This window comes from Triticum dicoccoides, chromosome 6A, assembly GCF_002162155.2.
Source record: "Triticum dicoccoides isolate Atlit2015 ecotype Zavitan chromosome 6A, WEW_v2.0, whole genome shotgun sequence".
Lineage (NCBI taxonomy): Eukaryota > Viridiplantae > Streptophyta > Magnoliopsida > Poales > Poaceae > Triticum > Triticum dicoccoides.
The window spans coordinates 30,061,344-30,073,532 of NC_041390.1; positions in this window are offsets into that span (position 1 = coordinate 30,061,344).

Here is a 12,189-nt window from a genome sequence, read left to right on the forward strand (position 1 = left end):
GAACATCTTTCAGTTCCATGCCCAGCTTGGTATTGGCGTCTTGAAGATTGTTTTTCTCCCGCCTGACCTCAGTCAGCACGCGTTCGCCGGCCTTTAGCTGTCGTACGGCATGCTGGTCCTCCGGATTCTCTCCGGATTCATCTACAATATCTATTGTTAGATCTGCAGCCACGCCGCACGCTATATGGTACCTATCATTCTTTGAAACAAATGTTACCAGCTGGGGACTTTTTAGGTTCCTTCAATGCGGCAACGGCGGCCCGAAGTTGGGTCTTGCATTCCTCTAGCTCCTGTGACAGTCGAGTATTCTTCTCTGTAAGAACCTGCACAACAATAGATGATCCTTAAATCAGTTCTGCTAACTGTTTCAAGTCTCAGGGGCTACTGATACGTATAATCGTCAGATTTGCTTACCCGTAAATCCCTTACATACTGGTCCGTGGCTCTGTCTAGACCATTTTGAGCAGCACGGAGGTACGCATCTCCAGAATTGAAGGCATCAAATGCCTCTGGGGAGAAGCAAGCGTCACGGAGTACGGCACGGCGACGCCTATGATTCATGGTGCTCTCCACTTCTGAATTTGTAGCAGATAGCCTATCCGCATCCTCTGTAGGAGGAGTATCCAGCGTCCGCCCCATGTCAGCTTCCGCCTCTATGTCCGGTCCTGGAGCCCGACTGGTGGAAGCATGATCGGCAGCCTCACCGGACATATTCCGGCGAGCGTTTTTTCTGTTAAATAAACATGGACATCATTACATTTTGAGAAATAAGACAACCACGGAGCGGGGTTTTTGCCATACCTCTGCGCCGGCGTCTCTGTCCTGACCGCCTTCCTTTTTGTCCTGCCCGGCCTCGGTGCCTCTTGTTGGCGAGTTGCTGCGGGTTCGGCACGGCGTCCTGAAGGCCTTCCCTGTAAAATACCATATGTATATGGTAGGTGAAGTGTCTAAAAGGGGATCCTAGTTTTTGGAGTTGGGATTTTTGGTTTTTCTTATGTGTGATGCAGGAAGCGGTCCGGGATAGTCGGCCGTAATGGCCACAATGCGTCATTACAGCTTAATTGATAGAACTGCCGGTCTATTAGCTCCACGAATATGTCCGGATCTTCTTCGAGTCTGGGACCGAGGGCCCGGTCAGGGTCCTCTGGTTGTGGGGATGGGCTGTTGACTTCCCTTATGGCTTTTCACAGTTCCTGCCGCACAATGGCAAGGTGAATACCTACAACAAAGAATGCGGGAAGAATGGGAATAGGGAGATACAACTCACCCGGCTTGGAGGGTTGTACATGGAGAATCCATCCCGTGGCTTGATGCGGACGAACTCCTCTTCTTCTCCCTTGAACAAGTCGGACAAATTTTTTGCTAAAGCGGCAACGTTGTCCGGACCCTTACGCCCGCAACAGGTGGCATCATCTTCCCTGTTAAAACACCATAGGGGGTGCCCTCGGTATTGAAGTGGCTGCACTCCCCGCATTATGCATATTGACATAACCTCGATTACTGTCAATCCTGATTGAGCCAGCGCTTTAATCCGGTTCATCAGGTAAAGGAGTTCTCCGTTGTCTTCCTCCTGGGGGCTCCGCCGGCGCCAACTTCGGCGTTTCTTTAGAGGAGCATTGTTGAACTCGGGAAGGCCCTGCTGAACAGGGTCCGGAAGGGGGACATCCTCCATATAAAACCATTCCAAAGGCTAGTCTTTGGATGTCTTCTTCAGAGTACCGGACATGTATCCGGTTTCGGCGATGCGCCATATTTCGGCTCCGCCCACTTGATAAAGTGACCCCTTATGTGTGCGGGGGATGAGGCAAAATAACCTTTTCCACAGCTCGAAATGAGCCTCGCAACCCAGGAATAACTCGCAAAGGGCAACATGGCCGGCGATGTGTAAAATGGAAGCAGGGATGAAATTATGCAATTGGAGGCCATAAAACTCCAGGATCCCGCAGAGGAACGGATGAATTGGAAATCCGAGTCCCCTTAATAAGTAAGGAACAAGGCATACCCGCTCCCCCGTAGAGGGATTGGGGAAGCTCTCCGCTTGCTCCCCGCCATTGTAGGTGGCGAGCCCGACTCGGACGGGAACCATATACGCTGGAGGGAGGAATCCCTTAGTCTGCAATTCGACTAATCGACTGTGTGGGACTGAACACCTCTCCCAATCACCGGGCTTAGGGCTACAGGGGCGGAAGGAGGAGCTGCAGAGGTCGGCCATGTTGGAGTGGATTTTTCCGAAGCGCACTCCGATGGATTCTCACTGGGGGAGGATGATATGGATTGGATCTAAGAATCCCCATCTCTTTAATCGACAATTTATTTATCTGGCTAGGGGGCGAATGTAAAAACACCCTGGCACCTCGTATTCATTCGACGCGTGGAAGATAGCCCTTATTGGGCGCAGAAGCCAAGAGGTCCTACATTTATGGGGCCGGACACGACTTAACCAACGTTCGAAATTTGGAGAAGAACCCGCCTTGCAATGCCGAGGACAATACTGCGCGCCGGACTCATCGTCATTGAAGCCTGGTTCGGGGGCTACTGGGGGAGTCCTGGATTAGGGGGTATCCGGACAGCCGAATTATGACCTTTGGCCGGACTGTTGGACTATTATACAAGATTGAAGACTTCGTCCCGTGTCCGGATGGGACTCTACTTGGCGTGGAAGGTAAGCTAGGCAATACGAATATGCATATCTCCTCCTTTGTAACCGACCTTGTGTAACCCTAGCCCCTCCGGTGTCTATATAAACCGGAGGGTTTTAGTCCGTAGGACAACATACAATCATACCATAGGCTAGCTTCTAGGGTTTAGCCTCTCCGATCTCGTGGTAGATCAACTCTTGTACTACTCATATTATCAAGAATAATCAAGCAGGACATAGGGTTTTACCTCCATCAAGAGGGCCTGAACCTGGGTAAAACATCGTGTCCCCTGCCTCCTGTTACCATCCGCCTTAGACGCATAGTTTGGGACCCCCTACCCGAGATCCGCCGGTTTTGACACCGACAGTTGGCATCCCACCTTTCTTCTTCAACAACTATCGATTAGTTTCGGTTGATCCTAAGTTTTTAGTTCTTCACATGATGTTTGCCATTCTTAGAATGTCATTTTATTTTGCTTTGCTTGCTGTTTGAATAAAATACCAAGATATGAAATTCTTAAATGTTAGAGAGTCTTCACATAGTTGCATAATTATTCAACTACTCATTGATCTTCACTTATATCTTTCGGAGTAGTTTGTCATTTGCTCTAGTGCTTCACTTATATCTTTTAGAACATGGTGGTAGTTTTATTTTGAAGAAATAGATGAACTCTCATGCTTCACTTAGATTATTTTTAGAGTCTTAATAGCATGGTAATTTGCTTAAAATCCTAATATGCTAGGTATTCAAGAATAATAAAACTTTCTTATGAGTGTGTTGAATATTAAGAGAAGTTTGATGCTTGATGATTGTTTTGAGCTATGGAGGTAATAATATCAAAGTCATGCTAGTTGAGTAGTTGTGAATTTGAGAAATACTTGTGTTGAAGTTTGCAAGTCCCGTAGAATGCACGTATGGCAAACGTTGTGGAACAAATTTGAAACATGAGGTGTTATTTGATTGTCTTCCTTATGAGTGGCGGTCGGGGACGAGCGATGGTCTTTTCCTACCAATCTATCCCCCTGGGAGCATGCGCGTAGTGCCGAGGTTTTTGATGACTTGTAGATTTTTGCAATAAGTATGTGAGTTCTTTATGACTAATGTTGAGTCCATGGATTATACGCACTCTCACTCTTCCATCCTTGCTAGCCTCTTCGGTACCGTGCATTGCCCTTTCTCACATTGAGAGTTGGTGCAAACTTCGCCGGTCCATCCAAACCCCGTGATATGATATGCTCTTTCACACATAAACCTCCTTATATCTTCCTCAAAACAGCCACCATACCTACCTATTATGGCATTTCCATAGCCATTCCGAGATATATTGCCATACAACTTTCCACCATTCAGTTTATCATGACACATTCATCATTGTCATATTGCTTAGCATGATCATGTAGTTGACATCGTATTTGTGGCAAAGCCACCGTTCATAATTCTTTCATACATGTCACTTTTGGTTCATTGCATATCCCGGTACACCGCCGGAGGCATTCATATAGAGTCATCTTTGTTCTAGTATCGTGTTGTAATCATTGAGTTGTAAATAAATAGAAGTGTGATGATCATCATTTTTAGAGCATTGTCCCAGGTGAGGAATAAAAAAAAGAGAAAGGCCATAAAAAAAGAGAAGGCCAAAAAAAGAGAAAGGCCATAAAAAAGAGAAGGCCCAAAAAATGAAAATGAGAGAAAAAGAGAGAAGGGACAATGCTACTATCCTTTTACCACACTTGTGCTTCAAAGTAGCACCATAATCTTCATAGTAGAGAGTCTCTTGTTTTGTCACTTTCATATACTAGTGGGAATTTTTCATTATAGAACTTGGCTTGTATATTCCAGCAATGGGCCTCCTCAAGTGCCCTAGGTCTTCATGAGCAAGCAAGTTGGATGCACACCCACTAGTTTCTTTTGTTGAGCTTTCATACATTTATAGCTCTAGTGCATCCGTTGCATGGCAATCCCTACTCCTTGCATTAACATCAAATGGATGGGCATCTCCATAGCCCACTGATTAGCTTCGCTGATGTGAGACTTTCTCCTTTTTGTCTTCTCCACATAAACCCCCTCATTATTCTATTCCACCCATAGTGCTATATCCATCGCTTGTGCTCATGTATTGCGTGAAAGTTTATGAGTTTGAGATTACTAAAGTATGAAACAATTGCTTGGCTTATCATCGGGGTTGTGCATGATGAGAGCATTCTTGTGTGACGAAAATGGAGCATGACTAAACTATATTATTTTGTAGGGATGAACTTTCTTTGCCATGTTATTTTGAGAAGACATGATTGCTTAGTTAGTATGCTTGAAGTATTATCATTTTATGTCAATATGAACTTTTGTCTTGAATCTTTCAGATCTGAATATTCATACCACAATTAAGAAGAATTACATTGAAATTATGCCAGCTAGCATTCCACATCAAAAATTCTTTCCTTTATCCTTTACCTACTCGAGGACGAGCAGGAATTAAGCTTGGGGATGCTGATACGTCTCCAATGTATCTATAATTTTTGATTGCTCCATGCTATATTATCTACTGTTTTGAATGTTTATGGGCTTTATTATACACTTTTATATCATTTTTGGGACTAACCTATTAACCCAGAGCCCAGTGCCAGTTTCTGTTTTTACCTTGTTTTAGGGTTTTGAAGAAAAAGGAAAATCAAACGGAGTCCAATTGACCTGAAACTTCACGGAACTCATTTTTGGAAGGAAAGAAGCCCAGAAGACTTGGAGTGCACGTCAGGGGATCTACGAGGAGGCCACGAGGCAGGGGCGCGCCCTCCACCCTCGTGGGCCCCTCGTGGCCCCCCTGACATACTTCTTCCGCCTATATATCTCCATATACCCTAAAACTTCCGAAGAATACAATAGATTGGGAGTTCTGCCGCCAGAAGCCTCCGTAGCCACTGAAAACCAATCTAGACCCATTCCGGCACCGTGCCGGAGGGGGCAATCCTTCTCCGGTGGCCATCTTCATCATCCCGGTGCTCTCCATGACGAGGAGGGAGTAGTTCTCCCTCGGGGCTGAGGGTATGTACCAGTAGCTATGTGTTTGATCGCTCTCTCTTATGTTCTTGAGGTGGCACAATCTTGATGTATCGCGAGCTTTGCTATTATATTTGGATCCTATGATGTTTCTTCCCCCCTCTACTCTCTTGTAATGAATTGAGTTTTCCCTTTGAAGTTATCTTATCGGATTGAGTCTTTAAAGATTTGAGAACACTTGATGTATGTCTTGTCGTGCGTATCTGTGGTGACAATGGGATACCACGTGATTCACTTAATGTATGTTTTGGTGATCAACTTGCGGGTTCCGCCCATGAACCTATTGCTACGTCTTGAGCTTGCGTTGGTTTTCCCCGAAGAGGAAGGGATGATGCAGCAGAGTAGCGTAAGTATTTCCCTAAGTTTTTGAGAACTAAGGTATCAATCCAGTAGGAGCCCACGCTCAAGTCCCTCATACCTGCACAAAGCGATAGCTACTCGCAACCAACGCGATTAGGGGTTGTCAAGCCCTTCACGGTCACTTACGAGAGTGAGATCTGATAGATATAATATTTTTGGTATTTTTGGTATAAAGATGCAAAGTAAAAAGTAAAGGCAAAGTAAAAAAGCAAAGCAAGATTAAAGTAATGGGGATTGATATGATGAGAATAGACCCGGGGGCCATAGGTTTCACTAGTGGCTTCTCTCAAGAACATAAGTATTCTATGGTGGGTGAACAAATTACTATTGAGCAATTGACAGAATTGAACATAGTTATGAGAATATCTAGGCATGATCATGTATATAGGCATCATGTCCGTGACAAGTAGATCGAAACGATTCTGCATCTACTACTATTACTCCACTCATCGACCGCTATCCAGCATGCATCTAGAGTATTAAGTTAAAAACAGAGTAACGCCTTAAGCAAGATGACATGATGTAGAGAGATAAATTCATGCAATATGAAATAAACCCCATATTGTTATCCTCGATGGCAACGATACAATACGTGCCTTGCTGCCCCTTCTGTCACTGGGTAAGGACACCATAAGATCGAACCCAAAGCTAAGCACTTCTCCCATGGCAAGAACTACCAATCTAGTTGGCCAAACCAAACGGATAATTCGAAGAGACTTGCAAAGATAACCAATCATACATAAAAGAATTCAGAGAAGATTCAAATATTATTCATAGATAGACTTGATCATAAACCCACAATTCATCGGTCTCAACAAACACACCGCAAAAAGAAGATTACATCGAATAGATCTCCACAAGAGAGGGGGAGAACTTTGTATTGAGATTCAAAGAGAGAGAAGAAGCCATCTAGCTACTAACTACGGACCCGAAGGTCTAAGGTAAACTACTCACACTTCATCGGAGGGGCTAGGATGATGTAGAAGCCCTCCGTGATGACGGCCCTCTTCCGGCGGAGCTCCGGAACATGCCCCGAGATGGGATCTCGTGGATACAGAAAGTTGCGGTGGTGGAATTAGGTTTTTGGCTCCTGTTCTGATCGTTTGGGGGTACGTGTGTATATATAGGAGGAAGAAGTACGCCGGAGGAGCAACGAGGGGCCCACGGGGCAGGGGGCGCGCCCTAGGGGGGGCGCCCCCCACCCTCGTGACCGCCTCTTTTGTTCCTTGGAGCAGGGTCCAAGTCTCCTGGATCATGTTCGGTGAGAAAATCATGTTCCCAAAGATTTTATTCTGTTTGGACTCCGTTTGATATTCTGTTTATCCGAAACACTGAAATAGGCAAAAAAACAGCAATTCTGGGCTGGGCCTCCGGTTAATAGGTTAGTCCCAAAAAATAATATAAAAGTGGAAAATAAAGCCCAATATAGTCCAAAACAGTAGATAATATAGCATGGAGAAATCAAAAATTATAGATACGTTGGAGACGTATCACCTATGCATAGGGGTTGGCACATGTTTTCGTCGTGATTCTCCGGTAGAATTTTGGGGTACTCTTTGAGGTCCTATGTGTTGGTTGAATAGATGAATCTGAGATTGTTTGGTGCATATCGTATAATCATACCCACGGATACTTGAGGTGACATTGGAGTATCTAGGTGACATTAGGGTTTTAGTTGATTTGTGTCTTAAGGTGTTATTCTAGTACGAACTCTAGGGATGTTTGTGACACTTATAGGAATAGCTCAATGGATTGATTGGAAAGAATAACTTTGAGGTGGTTTCGTACCCTACCATAATCTCTTCGTTCGTACTATCCGGAGACCGTGTAGAAGGGCCTCATATTCGGCCGCGTTATTGGAGTCTATATATAGTATTTGGAGCACGTATTGTATTGTATCTCCGGTGGGGGACGTCAGGACGACGCCAGCCCCGAGACCAGCTAGCATTTTAGAGCCGTCGAAGTGCATGATCCAATTGGAGTATGCGTCGTACTCTTTAGGGAGTTCAGCTTCCGTCCATTTGGCGACGAAATCGGCCAATACTTGCGACTTAATGGCTCACCGTGGTTTGTATGTTATGTCAAACGGGAGGAGCTCGATGGCCCACTTGGCAATCCGGCCCATGGCATCGCGGTTGTTTATTATGTCATTGAGTGGTACTTCGGAGGCCACCGTGATTGAACACTCTTGAAAGTAGTGTCGTAATTTCCGGGATGCCATGAATACTGCATATGCTATCTTTTGATAATGTGGGCACCGTGATTTGCATGGGGTGAGGACGGTGGATACATAATATACCGGCTTTTGAAGTGGGAATTTATGTCCGTCCATCTCTCGTTCCACGACGAGTACTGTGCTTACAACTTGATGAGTTGCCGCTATATATAATAGCATTGGTTCGCCAACAGTTGGCGTGGCCAAGATTGGGTTGGTGGCTAGGACGGCTTTTATTTCTTCCAGTCCGGCCATGGCTGCGTCCGTCCACTCGAAGTGTTCGGTGCGCCTAAGAAGGCGATAAAGGGGAAGTGCCTTTTCTCCTAATCGGGAGATAAAGCGTCTTAAAGCCGCCACACATCCAGTCAATTTCTGGATTTGCTTGAGGTCGGTTGGGATAGCTAGCTGCGACAGAGCTTGGATTTTAGCCGGATTTGCTTCAATTCCTCTACTGGAGACGATGAAGCCCAGGAGCTTTCCGGCGGGAACGCCGAAAATGCATTTTTTCAGATTGAGCTTAATGTCGTATGTTCGGAGATTGGTGAACGTGAGCCTCAAGTCATCTATTAAAGAGTCGATGTGTCTGGTTTTAATGACCACATCGTCTACATATGCCTCCACAGTCTTGTCGATCTGCTTTTCTAGACATGTCTGGATCATGCGCTGATATATTGCGCCGACGTTTTTGAGCCCGAAGGGCATTGTGTTAAAAACAGAAGGGGCCGTATGGCATGATAAATGCCGTTGCGGCTTGATCAGACTCCGCCATCTTAATCTGGTGGTAACCGGAGTATGCGTCGGGGAAGCACAATGATTCGTGTCCTGCGGTAGCGTCGATGATTTGATCGATGCGAGGGAGTGGAAAGGGATCCTTTGGGCAAGCCTTATTAAGGTCTTTGAAGTCGACGCATAGGCGCCAGGATTTGTCCTTCTTTGGTACCATCACCAGGTTTGCTAGCCAGTACGGATGTTTTATTTCTCTAATAAATCCAGCCTCCAGTATCTTGGCTAGCTCTTCTCCCATGGCTTGTCGCTTAGGTTCAGAGAAACGCCGAAGAGTCTGCTTGACCGGCTTGAATCCTTTTAGAATATTAAGGCTATGCTCGGCCAATCTGCGTGGGATTCCTGGCATGTCTGAAGGATGCCAGGCGAATATGTCCCAATTCTCACGCAGAAACTCCCGTAGTGCGGCGTCTACAGCGGGGTCTAACTGTGCCCCGATGGATGCTGTTTTTGCGGAGTCTGTTGGATGGACTTGGAATTTGACTATTTTGTCCGCTGGTTTAAAAGAGGTGGACTTGGATCTTTTATCTAGTATCACATCGTCCCTGTCCACAGCGTAGCGCGGTTAACTCCTCCGCCACAAGGGCTTCGGATAATGCCTTGAGGGCTAGTGCGACTGTTTTGTCTTCGGCGCAGAGTGTTATGTCCAGATCACTAACTAGAGTGATGATTCCATTGGGTCCGGGCATTTTGAGCTTCATGTACCCGTAATGGGGTATGGCTTGAAAAATCGTGAATGTCTCCCGCCCTAGAAGGACGTGGTATCCGCAACTGAATGGGGCCACTTAGAATGTAATTTCTTCGGACCTGTAATTCTCGGGAGTGTCGAATACTACATCGAGTGTGATTTTTCCAGCGCAACGTGCCTCCCGACTAGGGATGATTCCTTGGAAGATCGTACTGCTTTGCTCAATACGGTTGCTGTCTATTTCCATTTTTTGGAGAGTTTCCTCATAAATGAGGTTTAATCCGCTGCCGCCGTCCATGAGCACCTTATTGAGCCGAAAGCCGACCACAATTGGACTGAGGACCAAAGCGGCTGGTATTTGGGCTGTTCGGAATTTAGGTTCGTCACTGGCATTGAAGGTGATAGCCGCGTTGCTCCATGGATTTATTGCTGCCACATGGCAGACTTCGGCGAGGCTGCAGAGAGCTTGCTTACGCCTATTATTTTAGGCGAAGGTCTCGAAGACCGTTAACACTGTATTGTTATTCGTGGGAAGGTGCTCTGAGATATTTTGGGTGAGGAGATCCTCACCGCTTTTGGCCACCTGCCGGAGTACCCAACATGCTCTAAGGCTGTGTGTTGATATGGTATCCGCTGTACTATGGATTTTGCAGGGCCCGTTAAGCCATCCCTCCAATACGGTTCCACGCCCCGTAGTGGGCTTTTGCTTCTTTGGAATTGAGTCGGGCGACTTATGAGAGTACACCCTTTTAGTTCGAACCGGTGGTTTTGTTAGAGCCGGATTATCCCAGAATTGCGTTTGGGTTTCCCAGGCACTTTCCATCGCACAGTATTTCTGTACTATGGCCGCCAAGTCAGCGAAGTGTCCTATGTCACGGCGACTTATGGCGTTGAGGACTCCCTTGTCCGTGCAATTGTTGCAAAAGAACGAAATTGCATCTTCCTCGCGACAGTCCTTGACCTTGTTCATTACAAGGAGGAATCTGGCCCAATAGTGATGTACTGTCTCTTGGGGCGCTTGTCTAATGTGGGAAAGATCATTTGTATCTGGGTGGGTGGGTGGATTTGAGTCCAGACCTTGACCCAATCTGTGATCCCGGGGCAGGGGAGTTTCCGATCTTGGAAGTTCGGGCTCCGGGATGTTGCCCTGTGGGTTCGGTATGCGGCCTGATTCTGGATTCAGGGCTAGGGCGGTGTCCTCCCGTGAATGAGTATCTGGCTCAGGGAGCTCAGGAATCCGGACATAGTTCGTCCTCAGGATAGATGGAGAATCGACGCGTTGCTCCTCCACCACCGCTATTTGATGGGTGACCGGTGGAGAGTTAATCTCCCTTTGGTCGGGTTTAAGCCCGATCCGATCATAGTCCGTAGTGACTCCCAGAGCGACGATGCGATCCAAGAGCTCGTTCAAAGAGGAGAGCTCCATTGGATCTATCCGCTCGGCAAATTTCGAGCTGATGTGGAGGCTATTTTCGATGACCCGAGAAGTCATCTTCGGCGCGGCGGCCGAGCGGGCGGTCATGACGAAGCCGCCTAGTCGGAGAGTTTGACCTGCAGCTAGGGCTCCCCCAGAGGTGATGTTGTCCTTGACAACGAGACGAGCCATCCTCCTTATGATGACGACACAGTGGAACTCTCAATGAAAGCACCAATGTCGGTGTCAAAATCGGCGGATCTCGGGTAGGGGGTCCCGAACTGTGCGTCTAAGGAGGATGGTAACAGGAGGCAGGGGACACGGTGTTTACCCAGGTTCGGGCCCTCTTGATGGAGGTAAAACCCTACGTCCTGCTTGATTGTTCTTGATGATATGAGTATTACAAGAGTTGATCTACCACGAGATCAAAGAGGCTAAACCCTAGAAGCTAGCCTATGGTATGATTGTATGTTGTGCTACGGACTAAAACCCTCCGGTTTATATAGACACTGGAGGGGGCTAGGGTTACGCAAGGTCGGTTACAAAGGAGGATATATACATATCCGTATTGCCTAGCTTGCCTTCCACGCCAAGTAGAGTCCCATCCGGACACGAGACGAAGTCTTCAATCTTGTATCTTCATAGTCCAGCAGTCCGGCAAAGGATATAGTTCGGCTGTCCGGAGACCCCCTAATCCAGGACTCCCTCAACAGTCATAACCTAGGGTGACACAGAACTAGCTCCAATTCATCAATGTAATATAGGCATGTATTCCGAATATAGTCATACGTTCTTATGGAAAAGAACTTGCATGACATCTTTTGTCCTACCCTCCCGTGGCAGCGGGGTCCTAGCGGAAACTAAGGGATATTAAGGCCTCCTTTTAATAGAGTACCAGACCAAAGCATTAACACATAGTGAATACATGAACTCCTCAAACTACGATCATCACCGGGAGTGGTCCCGATTATTGTCACTTCGGGGTTGCCGGATCATAACACGTAGTAAGTGACTATAGACTTGCAAGATAGGATCAAGA